General features: G+C 39.8%; 1 long non-coding RNA gene across 1 annotated transcript in view; it reads left to right on the top strand.

Moving 5' to 3' along the window:
* Window positions 1-14,143: 14,143 nt before the first annotated feature.
* Window positions 14,144-23,668, top strand: part of LOC124175005 — a 30,098-nt gene continuing 20,573 nt past the window's right edge. Inside the window, exon 1 of the long non-coding RNA XR_006869054.1 lies at window positions 14,144-14,368. This is a non-coding gene — a long non-coding RNA (uncharacterized LOC124175005). The remainder of the gene's footprint in view (window positions 14,369-23,668) is intronic.

Below are 23,668 nucleotides of genomic sequence, written 5' to 3'. Positions count from 1 at the left end.
AGTCCGAATGAGCGGAAAGGGTCCATTCAATATTTGTCGGTTCGAAAGGTGATGTGTTTAAATGCAGTGTGCGGCTTAACTAGGCTATCGCACTGAATTTCCACTCGCTACATAGTTATTCGACGTCGTACGTATCGATGAATTTCAATAGTACCGAAATGTGACGGAGTTATTGAAATTGGGGACTGTTTGCAGAGCCTGTGTCCGTGGCGAGTTGAATGGGTTCTGCATGCCTGTCACAGTACTTTGTGGGCCAGAGTTCGTTCGTAACACGGCTATCACTGATTGGGACAGCGTTAGAAATTTTGAGCACTGAACACTTTTGTAGAAAACATGCAGCACTGCACTAACGGGTAGGTCGACGGGCAAAACCGTTGCCACCAAAATGTTACGGGGTAGATTGCGTAGGCTCCGATGAGCGGTAATCGGAGCTTACTCCACGCCCAGCCAAGGTGTTATTTGGATATTGTAGGGTCCGTTCATGTCGACTATGCACTCGCGTGCTCCTACTCCCAATGCAGGAAATGAATGAAATAGAAAGGGATCTGTATTAAGGAAAGGTAAACGGTTCAAAGTATATGATTGTTCATTAGTAGTCAATGCAACGGAGTCGGTCGAGGGAAAAAGGTCTTGATTTAGAGGGATAGGTGTCTTGCTTGAGCGTTAGGATGGATCTGCCTGGTTTTGCGGGATATAGCAGGCAAGCTAGCCGCGAGTTACAGAAGAATCTGCTGACTCGCGAACGATAAGAATAGACTACAGAGCGTAAGGTAACTAAGAGCGTGGTAAAGGAATATGAAGTCTGGAGGACGTAACAAAAAAATGAAAAACAGTTTTCTGAAAACGAAAAAAGGTTCTCGGAAAATGAAAAAAAATTTTCAGAAAACAGAAAAAAGTTTTCAGAAAATGAAAAAAAGTTTTCCAAAAAATAAAATATGTAATATTCGTATGGCAAAATTGCATATTATCGTTATTATTATTATTATTATTATTATCATCATTATTATTATCTTCGTAGTAGGGCTATTCCGCGTCAACCGGATCAGTCATCTCTCAGATATTTTTTTAATTTGGCATGTGGATTGTGTGGGAGAAGTTAGATTTCTGTGCCAAACCGAGAATCTCATAATGCAAAATTCGATTTTTTATTAACAATAACAAATTAGACTCCCATTTTTTTCAAAAATTCATAACTTTGGCAAAAAATTATATACAATATATTCTTTTTTCCAAATTACGCGGAGAGCTCCATAGAATTGAAAAAAAAATACCAAATCGTAAAATAAAGTTGTCATCAATTGTTTATTTAACAATTAATTCCTCAAAGATTTTTAAAACAGTGACTGACACGATCAAAATATTTCTTTAAAATTCTGACATGTTCCTTGAACGGTACTACAACCTGTAAATTCATTCCAGAGGGGTACTTTTCTTCGTTTTCGAGTTAAAAATCATTGAAGGTGTCGATGCGCATGAAATTGTGGCGCGCAGAGTCGCTACGTAATGGCGGGCGGCCGGTTGCCGTCCTCCGCTACCTCGCGGTGGCGTCGCAGCGTTATTCTAGTCATCATCACGACGTAGGACACGATTGGAGAATCTGAAAAAAATACTGTACCTTTACAAGGCCTGCTCAAAGCGATAAGTGAAGTTTCAAGAATGTGTTTTTAATTTAAAATAAGTAGCAAGTTATGTCATTATTATCATTTATGTGCCCTCTCATGGTGTGTAACCGTTATTTTGAATCTCTGTAATAAAAAAACGGTGAAAAACACATTCCTGAAACTTCACTTATCGCTTTGAGCAGGCCTTGTGAAGGTACAGTATTTTTTTCAGATCTCTCAATCATATCCTACATCGCAAAAATGACTCTGAAATAACGCTGCGACGCCACCGCGGGGTAGCGGTGGACGGCAACCGGCCTCCCGCCGTTACGTAGAGACTCGGCGCACCGCAATTTCATGCGCATCGACACCTTTAATGATTTTTCACTCGAAAACGAAGAAAAACACCCTTTTGGAATTGATTCACAGGTTGTACTACAGTTCTAGGAACATGTCAAAATTCAAATAAAATTTTTTGATCGTGTCAGTCAGTGTTTTAAAAATCTTTGAAAAATTAATTATTAAATAAACAATTAATAACAACTCTTTCCTAACATTCCGTATTTTTTTTTAAACTCTATGGAGCTCTCCGCGTAATTTAAAAAACAAAAATATATTGGATCCAATTTTTCACCAAAGTTATGAATTTTTGAAAAAAATGGGAGTCTAATTTGTTATTGTTAATCAAAAATCGAATTTTGCATTATGCAATTCGCGCTTCGGCACAAGAATCTAACTCCTTCCACACAATCCACATGCCAAATTAAACAAATATCTGAGACATGACTGATCCGGTTGACGCGGAATAGCCCAGTACAGAGTATGGCACATGCGCGTACAAAGGAGATAAAATGTGGAAATATTTGTATATTCAAAATCTTTTATTGTAATTCGGAAAATACATACAAATTCTGTTACATTTCTGTTTTATTCATCCAACTATTGTGTGAACTATCAAAACCCAACCACTTCACATGGAACAGATTGCCCCGTTTGCGTAATACTTTCTCCACAAGGTAGCCATCGGAATTTGTCACTTTGTCGAGCTCTTCCTCGTAGAAGCTGATAATCGGTAAGTTTGTAGGTGGGTGGATTGGTATTTTTCACCTCACTCACGGAGAATATTTCTGTCGTCCAATTGGGTGTATAGCCTTTTTCAAATACATTCTTGTACTTGCTGATTCGAACTCTATCGCCCACCCTAAATTTCCACGCTTGATCACTTCGTTTGATTTGCCGAGGCTTGTACACGCTACGATACGGCTGTTCTTCATTTTCCGTGCTAACGTCCACCGGTTTCATCCGAATCGTGCGATGTTTGGTGTTGTTGTAGAACTTCATTGAATCATTCAAAATATTAATCCACTCGTACGATCCTTGGAGAGTAAACCGCCTCCACATTTTATTCTTCAATGTTCGATTGAAACGTTCGCATATCGACGCCTTTAAGTTGCTAAATGTCGAATACATGTTGATATTGTGATGTTTCACGAGGGCTTTGAATTCGCTGTTGTGAAATTCTTTGCCTTGATCAATGTGTAGATGTGTAGGTATACGACTCTGGATCAGTACAGATTTCATGGCAGCAGTAACATGTTTCCCACTCTTGGACTTTATCGGCACCACCCACGCGTACTTGGAAAATATATCGATGATTGTTAGTAGGTATTTGTATCCCTTGTTGCACGAGCTGTATGCGGTCATATTGACGAGATCAGCTTGCCAGGTCTCATTCAGTCCGCGTACATCTACGAATCGGCGCGGATAATTACGTCGAGCCTGTCCGTGAAGTTTGGCGGCTACTACAGTCTTGATTGTTCCCAACTCTTCACCCATCAATTTTTCGAATTGCCATCCAACCACTCTGGTTCCTTAATCGATACTAATTCCCTGCTGGTCTGTCCCAGCGTCGGTGTTTCTTGCTCCTCAATATGTTTGATGGGATTCAACGTGTTTTCTATGATTTTGTTACTTATGCGTAGCTGTTTTAACTCCTCGTTGTGATTATGCGCGAAACTCTCAAAATTTGATAGGAAAGTATCCACAATATCCACAGCCATAGACTGTGAAGCGGTATTGAGAACTTTTAAGGAAACGGCATCGGTGGAGTGCTGCGGATCAGCTATGTCACACAATCGTTTACCGTCTATATTGTACTGATTGTCGTTCGTGGTTTTGAATCCAACATCCGGAGGCCCACGAATGAATTTTTTACCCCCACCACGCTCTGAGTGTCGCCCGAATATGTCTATGCTCATCACTGGACGGTCACTGAACAAATGATGATTTTATGTTGACACGCCGCTAATAAACGATTCCAGCCTCGCGCAACTCCTTAATAATGAAGACTGTTTCGTTGGAATGGCTGGTATTGCCTGCAGCCTGTGACGCCATAAGCAGCCGGAGACGATCTACAATTTCATTTGGATCATCCCAGTAGATGTAATCAACATCTTGCCCCTCCTTTCGCGCAATCTTATAGTCGGGTGAGCCTTTACCTGATTTTTTCGGCGAGCCAACGTGTTGTGCAATTAAATTTCTATACTTTGCGGTTTTTAAATCATCTCGAAGGCTCCCATCAGCTCGGTAACGTTTTCGATGCGCCTTTGTCGTCGTTACAATTTCTACATAATTATCCTTGTCTGGGTCATTTGCGACCGATGCATCGGGTGATTTTTGAAACAGTAATTCGAGTAATCCAGGTGTTCTCTCATAACTTTTATCCCCCACATTGACCAGATTATCAGTAAAATTGATCGGTGTATCACCAATCATCATACCGTTTGTCAACTTTCGAACATCGTATGTGGTATCCAAATTTCTCTTTTTACTTGAGCTGAATATTTTCAAATATTGTGCCGTGGAATCAGTTGTTTTCTTCACCGGCGTACTTGTAGTAGAAATTTCACCAAACTTCAGTGTTTTATCATTTGCATCCATGAAATTTCCCTCATCCATATCCTCATCCTCCTCGTCATCGTCATTATCATCCCCGGAACTCTCGTCATCTTTTTCTTCTTTTTTCATTGTCACATCCGGTAGTTCCGTTTTAATTTCACATCAAATATGCTGCTGCTGCTGTCTTGGGGTATCAACCAATTCTGACAACGGTGTGACTAAAGGCTTGAATATCTCTCCCATAACCTGTTTCGTCGTGTCCTTGTCCAACTTGAGCATCTTATGCTTCCGCCGTATGACATCGGATGCTTTTAATATTTCACTCAATGTATCGCTATGCTTCCGGATCTTTGCACTCTCCATGTTACCGGCTCGATATTTGCAACAAAACTGTGCAAGTTGATATGAGTTTATGCTTATAAAGCAGTCAAACCCCTTTCTATATCGCCCGCCATTGATTTCGCTATCCTTGTCAATTACGGTAAAACTGTAATTGTCATCATTGCAGCATGCCGAGCACAAGTCTTTGAATTGCTAATACGTCATGTCCGTGTTCACATGATCGTTGTAGATATGTTTCAGATTCATATCATCCTGCCGAAATAGCACCAATAAGTTTGCATTGTCACGCACTAGGTGTTTTGGAATGCGCACGTATGTTTGACTTGGATAAAAGCTATCAATATCGCGATGCCTGCCCATGCTGGAGTATGCTCTGATATTATCCTGCTTTTCACAAGCCACATCGTCGAAAATCATAACAGAGTTAAGGCGAGCATCTTCCGGTTATACAACCTCATCGTTATCGCGAAACGGGAAATAACCCACTCCCTGCACGGGTTCTAGTAACTTTTGCAAAAATTGATACTTTGGCTGGATTAGAGGTTTCGAATAGACGTAGACATTTTCGAATTGCAATCCATTGCCGTGGGTGATAAGTACGAGAAGCGCATTAAATTTACCGCAATTGGATGGCCCGCAAAAAATTGCTCTTACGGTATTTGGTTGCAATTTTATATGTCGTTTTTCGATCTTCTGCTTACCACGTCGCACCATTTTATCGAAATTTACGATAGGTGGTTTATCGGGCTGATCTTGAAATCTCATGATGCTTCGTTAGCATGACAACGAACACTGAGATGACAGTATATAAATTACGCCTTTCATGGAAGTCACGTTAGTTGTTGCCCGACTTTGAGGATGTGCACACGGAAGAAACGCGGTGGTGGTTTGTTAAATAAAACCATTAATCATCTCCCAGTTGAATTGCATGTGCCGGGGTATCAGTACTGCGGACCTAAAACGAAATTGGCCAAGAGGTTGGCTCGTGGAGATTTGGGAATCAATCCGCTGGATGCCGCGTGTAAAGGCCACGACATTGCATACGCAAAGAATCGCGATATCGCAGCGATAAATCTTGCCGACAAAGTGCTCGGTAAAAAGGCGTGGAATCGCGTCTTGGCCAAGGACGCTGGTGTAGGTGAAGAGACTGTAGCCTGGGGAGTCACCAACACCATGAAAGCTAAATCTAAACTCGGAATGGGCTTAGCTGCAAAGCAGTCGAAACTTGGAGTGGCTGCGAAGAAGAAATCTACAACTGAGGGGAAGAGTAAACAGCGGAAATGAACTGTGAATCTTGAATCCATCATCACAGCAGTAAAGGTCGCCCTGCGACCGGGTCATGAAGCTGTCGAGTCGGCATTGGCGGGTGCTCGTGCGGCTGCGCGTGGGACTGGGAAGAATATTCGTATGCCTCGCGTTATACCTGTGCTTGATGAAATTGGCGGCATCCTACCGTTTCTTATTCCAATTCTGGCCGGTCTAAGCGCTACTGGGGCTCTTGCGGGTGGTGCTGCGGGTATTGCTTAAGCTGTCAACGAAGCTAGTGTCAACAAACATCAGTTGAACGAGGCCAAACGGCACAATGCAACAATGGAGGCGATTGCTTTGGGCGAGGGATTATACCTGCGACCCTACCGCAGCGGAATGGGCCTGTACTACGTCCGGCAAAAAACTAGTGAAGCTACCACACCGACCTCTCACCAACATTGATTTACGCAACTATGCTCAAAATATGAAAATTTCGCATTTTCGCGGTGTTTTCATGCGGAATGATCTGCCGAAATTAGGACCAAAAATGCGAGAATTCGCAATTGATAATCTTGATGATAAAAACGGTCTAGGGACACATTGGGTTGCGTACAAGAAAAATAGTGACCATGTTGTGTATTCTGATAGTTTTGGTGATTTGAAACTGCCTAACGACTTGATGAGGTAGCTCGGCGTTGGTAGCGTCGAATACAATCATAAGAGGTATCAAGAATGTGATACTATGATTTGCTGCCACTTGTTTCTCAAATTTCTCACCGAACAACTATAAAAAGACACGTGTTACATGAGCAAGCATTAGTCATGCCGGAATCGTTGACGTTAACACTGTCAGGCACATCCTTCGTGCTGGAGGCTCAATATTTCCTCCGAATTGAGTTATCACCAGAGAAGAACTATGTTCTCGGACTCGTCGAGTTCCCGACATTCAATTCAATACCCAATATTCATGAGAGGTGTAATAAATTTTACCTGAAACGAGCAGACAACAGCAGAGAGAGCATCGTGATACCCACGGGAAGCTATGAAATTGAGGATATTGAAAATTTTCTGCGTAAGGAGCTACCCTCCGACATTACCCTTAGTCTGACAGCTAACAACAACGGGCTGAACAGTGAAGTACCACGCAATCATGTGGTAGACTTCAAGCCCAAAGATTCGATCGGCCGATTATTGGGATTTGAGGTGGTTAAGCTATCACGAAACGTTACTCATAAATCTGAATTACCCGTAGCCATACTGAAGGTTAATACTTTACGCGTTGAGTGTAGCATAACCACAGGGTCGTACATAAACGAGCATCGAGCTCACACGATTCACGAATTTTTCCCAACCGTTCCATCGGGATATGAGATTATCGAAGTGCCTACCAACGTCATTTACCTGCCAATCGCCGTACAGTCGATATATCATTTACAGCTAAGAATAGTCGATCAAGACGACAAGCTGATTAGTTTTCGCGGCGAAACGATTACCGTACATTCACACGTGAAATCACTCAAATAATGGGAATCGTGTTTGAGACGAGAAAGTTGGGCAAAAGTTATAAAATTCAAAAATCATCAGTCGCCCGACACCTCTGACAACGTTTACACCGCCTGCGTGACTGACACATCTGAACGTTCGGTTTCTCCAGAGCCTGGGTCTTCGACGACGTGAAAATTTTGGAAAATATTGATTCGTGCCCGCTGTATCCCGCAAAGGACCGTGATATTTTGCATCTAACTTTGTTTTAATTCTATCGTTGTTTCTAACCGTAGCAAGATCCCCAATTTTAAATGGTTTAACTGGTTTATTCTTTTCATCAAACCGTTCTTTGTCTTTCATGGCTTTTGCTGTAATGCTACTTGTAGCCTCTGACCTGAGCTGTGTTAAATTTACATTGTCAGTCTTTACACACCTATGCTTCACACGTCCTATATCTATTGAATTCATTTTTGTGCCAAATAAAATTTCAGCGGGACTTTTTCCTAACGTTTTCTGAACAGTTGAATTTATTGCAAGCTGTACTTTACCTAACTCGGACTGCCATTGTTTCCCCTGAGCTTTGCATACTGATAAAATATTCCTGATGGTTGACATAACTCTTTCAACTTTACCGTTAGCTCTAGGCGTTCCTGAAGCTATGAAGTGAACCACAATATTCTTTTCATCGCAGTATTTCTTAAATCGTGCATTTGTAAATCTTGAACCTTGGTCACAAATGATTTGTCTCGGAGCTCCAAAAATAAATGAATGCTTTTCCAACTGATTGATTGCTGTTTTTGTATCCAAACAACTTATCAAATTTAGCGTTACAAATTTCGTAAATCCATCTATAATTACAAAAACATACTCTTTCTAGTCAGAAGGACCTGATAATTTTCCGGATATATCTATGTGGATCGTATACCACGGAATATCTTTTTTTTCTATAGGATGCAGCTGAGCTTGTGTCGGTCTTGACACTGATTTACAAGTTTGGCACAAAATACAATTTTCAACGAATCTCTTAACACGCTTTGACATTTGAGGAAACCAATACAGCTCGTACAACTTATCTAAAGTCTTTTCCCAGCCCAAATGGCAGATATTCTCATGTACGTGATGTATCAGTGACCACACCATAAGTCTCGGCACTACAGGTAACGTTATCTGTTTTGATTTTCTGTTTATCGTCCGCATCAAAATTTTGTCTCTAATTGAACATGTTTTTTCTCTCTCTGATCCTTCTATTACCTCACGGTATAAAGTTTTTATTTCGTCATCTTTCTGCTGAGCTACCATCAACCAGTCATCAGCTGATTCAATTATTTTATTCAAATCTTTCTTAACTATTTTGAGTACACGTTTTTTTTTTTAACTGGATTTCTTGACAAAAAGTCCGCATGCTTCATTCGTTCACCCGCGCGATATTCTATTTCGAATTCAACTGACTGCAAATATGCTCACCAGCGATAAACTCGTGGAGTAAGATCTTTTTTAAGGCTTACGGCTTTAAGCGAATTACAGTCAGTCGGAACTAAAAATTTACGTCCTACTAAATATTGTCTAAAATGTTTTATTGCGTTCACAACTGCAAGAGTCTCAAGTTCGTAAGAATGGTAACGAGTTTCAGCGTCTATGGTACGTTTGCTATAATAAGCGACGGGATGTTTTTCTTTTTCAACACATTGTAACAATACGGCACCATACCCGAGAGCACTAGCATCGGTATGTAGTTCGATTGGAAGATTAGGGTCGAAAATTCTCAGTAACGGTTCTGATGTTAAATAACTGACAAGCTTGGCCCTGGCGTTAGTGTGTTCGTCTGTCCATGTAATCGTTTTGGAACTACCTGCAGTAAGTTTGTATAAAGGAGCAGCCACTTGTGAAAATCTCGGTATAAATCTACGAAAATAGGATGCTAACCCTAACAATTGCCTTACCTGGGTCCGTGTCTTAGGTATAGATGATTGCACCAGGGCTTCGATTTTTCGAAGGTTGGGCCTCAACTCTCTATGTGACACAGTGTACCCCAGATAATCAATTTTTGTTTTCAAAAATTTACATTTTCTTAAATTGAATGAAAATCCTTTCTCCGCAAGTTTTGCCACACAACTGCCAACCTATCCAAAGCTTCCTGCGCAGTTCTACCGGGTATAAGAACATCATCCAAATAAACAATCGCAAAAGAATATCTCAATTCACCCAAAGCGTTATTGATTGCTCTCTGATATACGGCAGGTGCATTCATAAGCCCGAATGGCATTGTTAAATATTTAAACCGTCCGTCCGGTGTAATAAAAGCAAACTTTTGTATTGAATTTTCTTTTACAGGTATCTGATAAAAGCCTGCCGTCATATCTAATGACGAGAAATAGTACGCACCGCACAGTCGATCTAATTGATCTTGAATCAACGGTAGCGGATAACGATCTGCTACTGTGTTGGCGCTTAACTCCCGAAAATCCACACACAATCTATCTGATCCATCCTTTTTCTTAACTAAGATAATTGGACTAGAAAACGGACTCCTGCTTTCTCGAACGATTCCTGCCTCAAGCATTTTATTTACCATATGTCTAACACTCTCACGCTCTAAAATTCCTAGCTTATAAGGTCTTCCCTGTACAATTTTATTTTCATCTTTCAGTCTAATCTCAAAGCTGCCAGATGTTACACGAATCCTAGGAGTATCAACACTCATATGTTCCGCGTGCAGTCTTAACAATCTTATAAGTGATTCTCTCATCTCTTTCACATCGCAATCTACAGTATCAAAATTAGTAGTTGCAACACACGCACCAACAAATTTGTGTAATTTTGCAAATTTAACTATGGTTCCATCTAATGTGACTGAGATACCATTTGCTAACAATTCTTTACCCAGAATTATTTTTGTGGACAAACTTTCGTCCGGTACTACATATAAATCAATTTCAGCATTGATGCTATTCAATTCTGCACACACTGAGATCATCTTATGGCAATCCACATACCCATTTCCTGAGCCCCTCAAACGCATACAAACGACTTGTCTTTTACCAGGCAACCTCTCCGCCAAACTCTCTGTTACAAGAGAACAGTCCGAACCAGAGTCAAAGATGAACGTCAACACCTTACCGTTAGCAAGCTTCAGAGTATTCTCAGTGAAGGTAGAATTACAAAGCCTCACTACCTTCTCGTTCTTCTTAGGGCAACTCGGGGCAATCCCAGTAAACATGAGCCGGTTAAAATGTGGTTGAAGAAACGTTAAGGTCGTATAATTATGGTATAGGTAGAAAATATTACCGTGTTCGATATACGGTAATTTTTCAGTAAAATATTAATCGTTGTCTCTCCACAAATATTATACGATTTTCATTACACGTGCATTTAAACAACGGTTTCTAGACTAATAATCAACGTTTTGTTTACTAGTTCAATTGCTAATTTAAATTCGTTAAAAACCGGTATATTTATAGATATTAAAATACAAATTTTCTACGTTTCATCGTCAACGTTTTGTTGTGGTAAGCGAGATTCGTAGTATAAACGTGTGGTAAAACCGTTTATATTTCTAGTCTTATGAACAGTTAATGTTTTATTCCTTCACCGGTAACACAAGTTTAACGTTTCATTCACTGCTTTTCTACAACATTTAAACAACGGTTTCTAGACTAATAATCAACGTTTTGTTTACTAGCTCAATTGTCAATTTAAATTCGTTAAAAATCGGTATATTTGTAGGTATTAAAATACGAAATTTCTGCGTTCCATCATTAACGTTTTATTGTGGTAAGCGAGATCCGTAGTATAAACGTGTGGTAAAATCCATTATATTTCTAGTCTCATGAACAGCTAATATACATATTTTATTCCTTCACCAGTAACACAAGTTTAACGTTTCGTATAGTTACCATACCTTGCCAATATGTTCTCATTAATTGTTTAATAATTAAGTCAATACACTTTTGATCTACTGATCACATGTAATACGTGAAAATTACGTCGTACATAGACTTGTCATATCGATACACAGAATTATATACCTACTCGGGCTGAAACGTAAACAAGATTTGTTTCCTACCTTTCTGACCTTCATATCCAAGAATACTACCCTTTTCAACATAGTAAGGGCAGGAATCAACTTTTACATCATTTACTTACATATTGCGATGTTTGAATTTGGAACTATAATCATTATATTCAAGTTTTTCTCGTGTTAGCAGTGACTAAAATTCAACGTTTTGTTATCCTCCTCAGCACGTTTTTCTGATTACCTTAAATTTTGTAAACACCTGGTCATTCGATTTCCAATCTTTGTTTTCATTCGATAAACTAGTAAGTATCATCAAAAATATGAAAAAATTCAGGTGACATAACACTAGAAGTGATAATTTTATTCTACGTAATATTGTAAAGTAGAACAATATGTTACCTCCATTTTTTCAAATTCTTTTCCTTGTGTTATTGTTAATTCCCCAACATAGGAAAAAAAGTTGAAAAATCGATGAACAGATTTTTTTACAAAGGTCGCCAAGAAATTACGTAGTTGAGCATATAAGTGCATCCCTTCGCGGCGTCTTTATTAATTGTAAAACATACGCTTTCCTATACCATAATGTATATATTGGAATAACCCATGCTAGTAAAGCGAGTGGCCGTAGATGAAGCTCGTGTACCATGGATGTTACATATACGTATAATGAGCGCATGTGTCAAACGACAAGCGGTCGCGAAGAATCGAGAATGTCCTAGCGTGAAATACTCGCGCCTCTTCTTCTGCCTCTGATTGGCTCGCTAGGTCAGCGTGTTGTAACTCGTACGGTTCCTGCACGCTGAGAGCCGAGGACGACGCGCCAGAATGCCCCCCCCCCACCACCGTTCGCGAAGGCTCTCAGCTCACGCGATCAGTGAATCAGTCTAATTTGACCAACTTCCGAGGTCAGTGCACGTCCGTGTTTATGTGAGCCTTCATAAGCTGGTAAGTACAAATGTATTTCCTATTTGGAAAAATTTATCACGATGATTTAATACAGACGAAAATGACAATACAGGCGTAAATAACCTGACAATAAAAAGAAGAATAAAAAGAAATACTTTGTGATTGCGTCGTACTTGCTTTTGAACGTCGCCGAAAGGATGTAGGCACAATAGAATTGCTTGTAGATAATGCTATAAGAAGCATGTGTATGGTATGGAATATATACTGATTGCAAATAGAAGCCGCAGATATTTATTGTTAGCTTCACTCTTACTTGTGCAGGCATCGTTTTTCTTTTATAAGGTTATCCAGTGAAATAGATCGCTAACACATACGTATCATGTACGAATGAACGATCATTTAGTGGCTGCACCTTTTCCCAATAAACACACAGTGGTTGAAATGATATATAATAGACCTGTCAAGACACGTTGAGAGAACGTTGAAATGGCACATAAAAATTATTCTACCTAGAATACAGGTGTTAAATACTATGTATTTTCAGGTATTTGACGGATTAGCAGTGATATCGAGGAAGTGAATGCTCCAGCTGCGGTCGAATAATAATTAAAACTTATGCGTACTGCGTACCTAGACAACGCTTTCTATAGCGTCTGTGTTCTTTTTTGAAATAATGTGCCAATACTTTTTATTATTTTACTTTGTCAGGATTGTGATTTTTTACCTAGTCCCGAGATGAAAGTTAACAATTTTCCTCGTTAGGGTATAATCATTGTATGATTATTTTGTTTCATGTTTTATTTGTTATCAAACCTCTTGTATCGGATATAAGTTTTTGTTTGTTCATGTTTACTCAATTTTACTATTTGCTATACTTCTATACTCTTGTGAGTACATCTGTACAATTGAGGTATGCGTATATGTAAAAGACTGTATGTTTATTTATACATCCCAGTCAACAATCACACAGTTACATCGTTGGCATAATAAAATGTCCGCATCAACGATACAGACAAACTGGTATATAAAAAACTACTGTTATGTTTCGGATACATTGTTAAAGCGGATATTTCGATACGTGTGCAATGTAACTATTGTCATTGTTGCCTTGGATGAAAGTACCTTATAATAAATATATATCATGTTTCGCAAAGGTGTGTGCTTTATCTCATTTAGTTGTCCTGTATTTCTCATAAGAATACATAGGTGTGGATGTAAAATAATTAATATCATTTAATTGGTGCAAGTTACCATTACTGAAATAGCTAAGAATGTGAGCGTTGCTGTATCATCTAACCCCTGAGATAAGTCCATATTGACCATACAAGAAGCTTTTAACAGCTTGTGTATTAATATAGTATGTACATGAAAAATTATACCGAAAACATATTCTCAAGTTGGTTGTTACACGTTTATCGGAACCGCGTGATATTCGATTAAGTGTATTCAGTTAAACGTATAATAATTGTTTACGGATATCGTTTTTACGTTAAATCAACACACATTAAGTACGTGTATTATTATAAAAAAAATTTTCCAATGAACACGCTTATTAAACGTGTTTGAACCACGAAAAATGGTGGCTGTAACAGGTATATATTAAACGTCTACGTTGACATTTAAATTGCGTTCTTTCATACTTGTTTCATTACGTTTCTGAAAACCGTAATTTCGACGTTTACTTCAACCGTGGAATATCCGGATCATAATCACTAACAGAAAACGTTGATGAGCGCAGTCGAAAAAACCTATATCAGGGCGGACATTTTTCACGAGAAAAAACGTATGTGCTGAACGATTATTCAACTATATACAACGTTACTTTTCGACGAATTTCTTACGATTTATTTACCAGCAATGTTTATTGGGATGTGTCCCTCTTCCTTACAGTTGTAGCAGATTATCGGCTTCTTTGACCCCAAACCTCTACCGTCCAGTTCCTTGATGACCCATGAGTAACTGCCACGCTGTGTCTGCAGAGCTGATCGACATTCGGCCTTACGATGTCCTTTTCTTCCACAATTGTAGCACTTGATGTCAAAACGGTGCGATTTACCATTTCGCGGCGCCAAAGTCTTAGTATGTGGACCAGGGGCTCTGGAGCCCCTTCGGTTTTTGGATCGGTGATTTTTTTTTCGCTTTCGAGAAGTTTCTACTCTGCCGGTGTCACTCTTTGCACTTTTCCTCACACTTTCTTCTACATCTTCTGCCACACTGAAATCTTCCTCGTTTCGTTCCATCTCTATCTCGAAAATTTACTGGGTTTTTTACTTCTACACGCTTAAACGTTCTCTATCCCACTTCTGATGTCAGATATAAGGAATTAAATAAGGAGTTTAACACAGTTTATTTAATTGTAAACCGCAGAGATACGGAACAACACAACTTTATTCGAATCGTTTGAAAATCATTCTAAAAGATGTAACCAAGTTGAACAAGAATAAAACAAATCCAATCAAAACAAGTTCCGTCTGCGTCATACAACCGGTGATCAAAATGTAACAAAGACACAATATGGTGATGCGACATATACACTACTCTGTTTAGTTAACATGTCGGCGTATTTTTGTCTATTCAGAACTTCATCAACGAATAATGGACCGATGAATGAAGGAACGTATCATTAATGCGTGTGCAAATATTACTCAAGAAATGATGTGTAAAGCCAGGGAATCATTCATTATGCGTTGTGACGTGGTATTTCGTACCCTGTCACTTTGTTTAATTATCGCATTCCCCTAGGTACAAATATCGCTAAAGATGACGAAAGCACGTCTGAGGCCAATACTCCAATAATGAACGACTAATTATCTTTAAGTTGAATTCTCTTTACTAAGCTAATTTTATGCTATTTTCTATTTCTGTAACGCTCTACGAAAACCATCTACGAGACCTTCGCGTCAAGATACCAGGACACTGCCTGACAGCGGTCACGTATCAGCTCAACACCGACTACAGACGAACGGATACCGCTGAAACCACTCCCGATGGATGCCTATCTAGTTGTCGAACAGGGTCGTGCGTGATGCACAAACAGTACCTCCAACTATTCGTGACTTATCGGCCAGGAGCCGAACCACGAACGAATGCTTCTACCGCTCGGATGCATCGTCAGGCGGCGTACGGGGCTGTACGTCAAAAACACAACAAAGCCTCCCGTCGACGATACTTATCAGCCTGGAGCTGAACCGACCCTAACATCTACTTAGTCGTTGACTATCAAATAGAGGACGGTTTTCTCTTGACGAACTGTCCTATCGAAGGACTGCGGCGTGGAATAGGCTAGACTATGCTGACCACGTAGATCTGGTGGATATAGTGTGGGGATCCGGGTTGAGGGCCATCACCACCAGATCGTTCCGAAATGAGGGCTTCAATGAGCGAGGGCCGGGATGCGGCGCCGACGAAATAGCTACAACGGGAAGTACCAGTAAAGCAAGGAGTGGAGTACAGTTGGTCGCAAGTCCAAGAGACCGGTGACGTCATATTGCCGCATATCTCAATGACGCAACACATGAGCGGTACGACCTCCCCTCTCACCAACGATACCGCACAGCTGAGGGAAAACATCTCTGACCACCTTCCGACGTCCCGATACCTCGATACCTGTCGTCGAGGCAGAAGAAAAACAAGCGGCGAGGGATTATCGCCGCCTACCTGTAGAACAGATCTACGCGACCTGCTGGTCCAAATAGAATATCGCAAATGTGAGGAAGAATCACGTGACAGCAGCTCGACGAAAATCAGGATCATCGCTCGTGTCGTCACTCTACGTTCAGTTCTTGAATAATAATGTTACGCCCCGACGTACCGCCTTGGCGTACCTTTTTGAAAATTCCATTCCATTTCATTTCTTCAATTTCTTCAACGGACAGATATCATTTTATCAAAATCTCATATTCTAATTCTAACGGCGAGTTCCACCCCTCCTGGCAAAAGTCACGTAGAGACCAACAATGATCCCTAGTATGAGGTTCAACTTTCTTCTATTTAACTGGTACCAAGAACTGAGATAGGAGACTGCTGAATTAGCATCAGTAGCGCTCAGCCTGGAAATATCCTTCTTTTTAAGTTGAAACTATAATCAATAACTAGGATAAACCACTACCTTTGGAACCACCAAATTGAAACAGATTACTTATTAGGATATATGAATGAATGTGTGAACATTACATGTAAATATCTTTTGTTCATATCTTCAATGTGTCACCAACGAGATGGAGAATCGTCGGAACACCGTCGAAGAGCGAGAAGTAACGCTGACCATGTGGATTTGGGCGCCATGAGGTCGCCCTCGCACCTCATTGGCTGATTACCGTTGTAACTTATTACAACTGCAGCTCCTTGGACCCTCGGGCCCAAGGAGCCGCGTCTTTCGTCTGTCAAGTCGCGAAGTGCGTGGACGTCTACCCGGATTAGCCCTCTCGAGCAAGAGTAGCGTTTGGAAAATCTTAGTTGTGACCGACCTAAAGTCTGGCGCTAATTCGGCAAAACCGAGCATTCAGTTATTCTGTTAATTGCAAGAGACTCACTATCTTCTACGTTTCCATCTTTTCTGTGCTTTACTTAATCTCATCATTTCGAAAATAGACATTTTGATGCCATTCCATTTGCCATAATTAAATTGAGTTCGGCTCTGATTCAACCGAATCGGGTAATTTTAAGTGATAATAATAATAATTACACTATCATTTTTAATAAATAAATCGTTGCAATTATTTTTAACATACACCAAAATCAGAAAATAGACACTTTCAAGCTTTCGATAATAAGATATCATTCCGAATCTACAAAGACTAAGTGACCGACGTTCAACATCGTTCGATTGATCAACTCTTCCAAACTTGAGGTGAGGCCCTGGTCCAGAATTCTTCTGACGCAGACCGACACGATCCGACGGCTCTCAATCTCGTCGACCGATTCACCTAAAGCTGAGTCAATCTAAGTGTTAATCTTCGAAATTGAGCGAATTCTTGTTTCACCTTTATAATCCAAATTTACTTCAGTAATATTCATTCAAAAGCAAGTCTAGAATTGGTGGCTAGCTTCACTACCCCTAATTAAATCATACTTATTGTTTCCAAGAATTTACCAACGAGACTTAACAATAGAATATATAATTGATTCAAGATAATCGAAAAAGAGAGATACAATATCGAATAATCACGACCATCGTTAACCATGGTTAGTTAACCATCGTTTAGAGTAGATATTCTCGGTACCAAATAATAATATCCTTCAGAATAGAATAACACACGATTTGTATAAACTCGAACACTTTATAAATTGTTATTTTCGGCTCTTATATCATTATCACCATTGATTGTTGCCAGACATTTCAATCACCAAATCGAAACAAAATATACTTCATATTTTACCAGTTAAATCATATTAAAACATTTATTTTGAACGACCTTTTTCCCATTTTTATTATTATAAAATTGCCTCAACAATTTAAACAAACCTCACAGACCTGTACAAGACTATAGCAACACGATCCTACGAATTACCAGCTTATCGAAAGGTAGGTCTTTTCTCAGTTTTAATATTTATTCATTGTCGTTACGTGGAAGCCCTGATTATTCAATTAATCATAAACTACCACCGCTCAGTACACCCTCACCCCCACGTAACAATAACGACGTGCTATCGCAATATTTAGTGTCATTACCGCTATCTGCAGATCGAGTTCTCGCTATTGTACCGCATTCTCTAGTACCTGTTATATCTTCTTTTACGTAAGTGAGGTTCCTTTTCTATTTTGTGAAGCCACGAAAATACTTGCAATATATATCGTATCTTTATCTCTCTCTTTCTCTTTGTCTTGCAGTTGGTCTGCTTGAGCCACCTAGGCTCGTACCTTAATCTCTATTATCTCTTATCTTGTCCCTTTCTCTTTCTTATTGCAAGTAACTTCGCGACTGGTTGACTATTACTTACGCATTGTTAGTGACTATCGCTTTATTTTATTATCTTTCTCTTCTGAAATATCTCAATGTCTCATATCGCTGTATAGCAGCGTGTTCTCTTAAATGATCAATTCTCATCTTCATTATTGAGCATTACTATTTCGCTATAATTTCTCCAATTAATTCGTATCTGTTTCTGTACCTATTGCCTTTGATTGATTTATCTTGGTGAGTGTACCGCGTGAGCGACCTTACATCGCCGCGCGGTCCCGCTTGTCGTTCATTGGACATTGGAGTATTGCGCCGTATCGCCTAACATTTTTTTCATTATTTTCTTCGATAATATCGCTGACCCTAGAGTTTTGGAAGAACAAATGTGACAGATGGTATAACAATTCAAATTCACTAAATGAATTTGGTAAAATGCACGAATAAAATAAATTGAATATTTATTCAAAAGAAAAGAAACGATCTTATCTGAATCATTTCTATGTATTTTTTCAAAATAAGGCCACCAGTCATCCTCAGGGATCGGGAAAGTTTGGAAGGAAAAGGCTGTGTCAAATAACCTGAAAAAGTGATCACAAAAACTGACACTTGAGGTTAATATAATGAAACTCAAGCAATCGCTCATCGACATCGAAAAATAATCGCTGCTTGATTCACATGATAAAAGAAACCAAAGCCTATCCGACACAAAACTCGATTCCAAAAAAGAAGTTTCTGAAAAGAAACAAAACTCATGGAAAAACAAAAGAGCCTTACAAAACAAACAACTTCTTATATTGAAGTAATTCTTTCCCATCCGATCCTTTACCCGGCTATGATGAATTATAAGGAACACACCTACCTAAATGTGGCAGTGTTAGCTAAGGCCTTCCTTCACGAAAACGCACAAGAACATTCCGAAATGGAAACCACACATTACTTTAACTCTTTGTGGAGAGAAAACTCTTGTGGACGGCTGAACGCAGTTTCAGAGAAAGGAAAAATAGGCTACCTTTGTCAACGTTGCTTTGACTCACAGTGAGTACATCATAACGAGTAACACAAATAAATTATGAGAAAATAATTTCTGTTTCAATCATTACTTTAGCTCCAAACTCGAATCTCTCCAACACAAAATCTCCTTTCACTTGACTTTCTTCAAAGAAAAAGCGCAATGTCGTCCTTGCAAGCGAAGCCTCTATGACATGGTTAAAAAGGCAGAAGGATGCTGAGGATGTGACTTGGTGAAAGAAGAATTGAAAAAAATTTGAAATATTGCTCGTTATTTCCCTTGAATGTAATTTAATTACAAAAATTAAGTTTTAGTTAATATAGTTTTTGTTTAATAAATTTTTTTTTTAAGAACAAAATTCTTTGAGTATTAAATTCAAAGGTTTAACTTTGTCCGTGTGTCATTGCAAGACAGAAACTAGAACAAACTTGGTCGGCTGTGGATTCTGCATTGATAACCAAGACAGGAGCCGACAAAGAAAAAAAGGTTCGATTTACTGGCCAATCCTCAAGAATCTCATGAATAGTTCTGAGTAGCCCTAAAGAAACGCTCGATTCCTCCTCACGAAAACCGGAACTAACTCGAGCAAAAGAAGTTTCGGGGAAAACTCGCAAATAAACAATGAAATCTATTCTGAATTCAGACGAGCGAATGAGAAAAACGAAATTTTTCTATCAATAAATGAGATTCAAAGTCGCGAAAATTACATGACCTTCGACGAGCTTCTACGAAACAATTGCGACTGAATATCGATCTTTCCATCACCTTTACAGGCAATGAGGTCGTCTGAAGATGTCTATCTAACATAACCATCTGAGCGAAATGCTGAAAATAATAGCAACAACGATCTGGGTCCTGATACATCTAATCTAAGAGATTAATTCCAGCTACGTCTCGATAATCCTCAAGCGGTTCAAAAAGTGTACAAACCTGGTGATCTGCTAGAAAACTTTTTGTAAAAGTTGTTTTTCTGCATCCGATATTCCCTTCAATAATGATAGTGAGTGGTCGAGTTTTACTCAAATGAATTCCAGAAGGCAGATTCTTCTTCCAATCGATGACCGACTGCAAAGAAGGTCAAGTCGATAACAGTCGTCAAAGGTGTACGTCTGAAGATCTAACCTCGAAGGATGTTCCTGATCTTGAAGGGACTGTTCCAGGTTGATCTTCTTCAAATGGAGCAAGACGATCCAAGTGTACCACTTTCTGACGCTTACGAGGAGATCATCGGATTCTATAAACAACATCATTTATCCGGTTAACCACTAAGTAAGGGCCATCCCAATTTCTTTGTAGTTTTGGACATCGTCCTTTCTGTTTTCGGGGTTGCAAGAGCCAGACAGAATCTCCAGGATTTAATTTTAAATCTCGAGCTCGAATATCATAACGAGTTTTTGATTTGTCTGAAGCCATAGAAATTCTACTCCTAGCAAAGTGATGAATTTCTTCTCAACGGTGTTGTAATAAAAAGGCATAATCTGTTTGATGCTGTCTTTGCACAGGAACAGGGCCTTTCTCTGAATCTGACGAAAGTCGAAGATTTCTTTCAGTAAGTATGAAGGCTGGCGTCTGCTTCGCCGTCTCATGAATCGCAGATCTGTAAGATAAGAGGAAAAAAGGGATCCAGGAGTCCCAGTCTCTCTGATTCTGCCATACGAAGGACGACAAATACTGTAGCAAGGTTTGATTCAGACGCTCTATCATGCCGTCCGATTGCGGATGCAAAGGAGTCGTACGAGTTTTTCTAACCCCTAAAATCTGAGTAACCTCTTTCATTAAGGTTGACTCAAAATTTCGGCCTAGATCAGTATGAAGTTCTAGAGGAACTCCGTGTCTACAAATAAACTCTTTAACGAATGCCTGTGCTACAGTGGAGGCTTCTTGATTAGCGAGAGGGACCACTTTAGGCCACTTGGTGAAATAATCAGCAATAACCAGAGCATATTTATTTCCAGAATGGGTTATCGGTAGAGGTCCGAGAATGTCCATCGCTACCCTTTCAAATGGAGCTCCCACGTTGTAAATTTGAAGAGAGCTTTTTCCTTTCGCTCGAGGTCCTTTGTTTGTCGTGCAGATTCGACATCTTCGGCACAATTCCTCAACGTCCGTCCGGCAACAGGGCCAAAAGTAGAAGTTGCGAATTCTGCCCAGAGTTTTATTTGAGGCGAAGTGTCCGCCTGCAGGAGAATCATGATAAAGAACATGAATCTCCGGAACTCGTGTCCTGGGAACCAAAAGTTTCCGCCTGATTTCTTTCAAGTTTACAGATTCCCATTTTCGGTGTAAAATTCCATCAAGTGAAAGGATAGAGTCCCATTGAACCCAATAAATTTTCAAATCTGGCACGGCTAAAGATATATCCTGCCAGTCCGGGCGAGTTTCCGCTTCCTTCCAAGACTTAACTTGAGTCAAAGTGTCGTCCTCTTGTTGTGATTCTCTCCATTCCTCCAGGTTATTTTCGAGAGGAATCTCTCGTATTGAAAAAGAGGAGTCTCGGTTTTTCTCTAATCATGCACATTGTTCACACTATGGCATTTCTTCGCCGGGTCTTCGAGGGAGAGCATCAGCGTTTCCATGATGAATTCCTGCTCGATGACGAATGTCAAAATCGTACTGTCCAAGCCTTTTCAACCATCTAGCTACCTGACCTTCGGGAGATTTGAACGAAAGTAACCACTTGAGAGAAGCATGATCCGTTCGTATCAAAAATCTCCTACCGTACAGATGATGATGAAAATGTACTACGGTCTTAACAACAGCTGAAAGTTCTCTACGAGTGATACAATAATTCCTCTTAGTTTTACTCAAAACTCTGCTGAAATAACTTATCACTGTCTCCTGACCTACCTGAATTTGTGATAGAACCACACCTATTCCTGAAAGAGAGGCATCCGTATCTGAAATAAAAGGAAGTTCGGCCTCTGGATAAGCTAAAATTGGCGGAAAAATGAGATTTTCTTTTAATTTCCTCAACGTTTCTTCGCATTCCGGGGTCCAGTTAAAAGGAATCTTGATTCCGGACAAGTGATGGACAGGTTCAGCTTTACTATCGAAACCTTTTACAAATCTTCTGTAATACGTACAAAGGCCTAAAAAGCTTTGAATTTGTTCTTTATTCTTAGGTGTCGCCAAGAAGAAACCTTCTCGATTTTGGATGGGTCGGTCTTCACACCTTGTGCTGAGACGATATGTCCGAGGAAGCCTTTTTCTTTCCGGAACAAATGGCATTTTTTCGGGCTCATTTTGACGCCTGCTCGCCTCAGCCTGGCATAAACTTGTTTGAGATTTTGAACTTCTTCTTTAAAGTTCTTGCCAAAGACGATTATATCGTCTAAATAATTGAGGCATATTTTGCCAGCGAGCCCATGGATAACAGCCTCCATTATTTGTTTAAAGGTAGCCGAAGCATTACTTAAACCAAACGGCATAACCTTGAACTGCCATAATCCTCCTAAACCCGTAACAAAAGCTGTTTTTTCTTCATCTAGCGGATCCATTTCGACCTGCTAGTATCCGCTCTGAAGATCTATGGTGCTGAACCAAGTTGCACCGGCTATCAGGTCGAGTGTCCCGTCGATTCTGGGTGAATGGTAAGAATCTTTCTTTGTTATATCGTTCAGCTTCCTGTAATCGATGCAAAATCGTTTGAATCCGTCCTTTTTGTTAACAAGGACGATGAGTGAGGCCCAGGGACTAGACGATGGTTCAATCACATCGTTCATTAGCATGTCTTCCACAAGCTTCCTCACCTCTCCTCGGGCGTTGAGAGCAAGTCTTCGAGGAGCTTTTTTTATTGGTAGACTCTCTGCGACGTCGATCTTATGCTTGATGGAAGTACATCGGCGCTTATCACCACTATTTTCGGCGAAAGAATCTACAAATTCCAGCAAAAGAGATTTAAACGATTCTAACTGAGCTGGATTCGACGAAATCGAAGATTTCTCAACAAGGCTCTGTAAATGTGAAGGCAAGTGTTGTTGAAAATCTTCCTCAAAAAGTTCTATTTCCCAAATTCTGGGAGGGGACCAATAAATTCCATTTCTATTCGTACAAAGAGCTATTTCGCGATTGTTCGAAGCTAGTGAATTTCTTTTGGTCGAGATAACACAGTTATGAGCTGTAAGAAAGTCTATTCTCAAAATACCTTTATCCTCTGATTCTGCTATAAAAACCTTACGTGGAGAGTCGACACACCCAAAAAGGTTGATTTGGACAGTAACCTGTCTTAAAACCGGGGTCGTCTCTCCAGTGGCTGTTCGCAGGG

This window comes from Neodiprion fabricii, chromosome 2, assembly GCF_021155785.1.
Source record: "Neodiprion fabricii isolate iyNeoFabr1 chromosome 2, iyNeoFabr1.1, whole genome shotgun sequence".
In the NCBI taxonomy this organism is placed as follows: Eukaryota; Metazoa; Arthropoda; class Insecta; order Hymenoptera; family Diprionidae; genus Neodiprion; species Neodiprion fabricii.
Note: the sequence above shows the minus strand (reverse complement) of the source record. Positions and strands in the feature narration are given on the sequence as shown.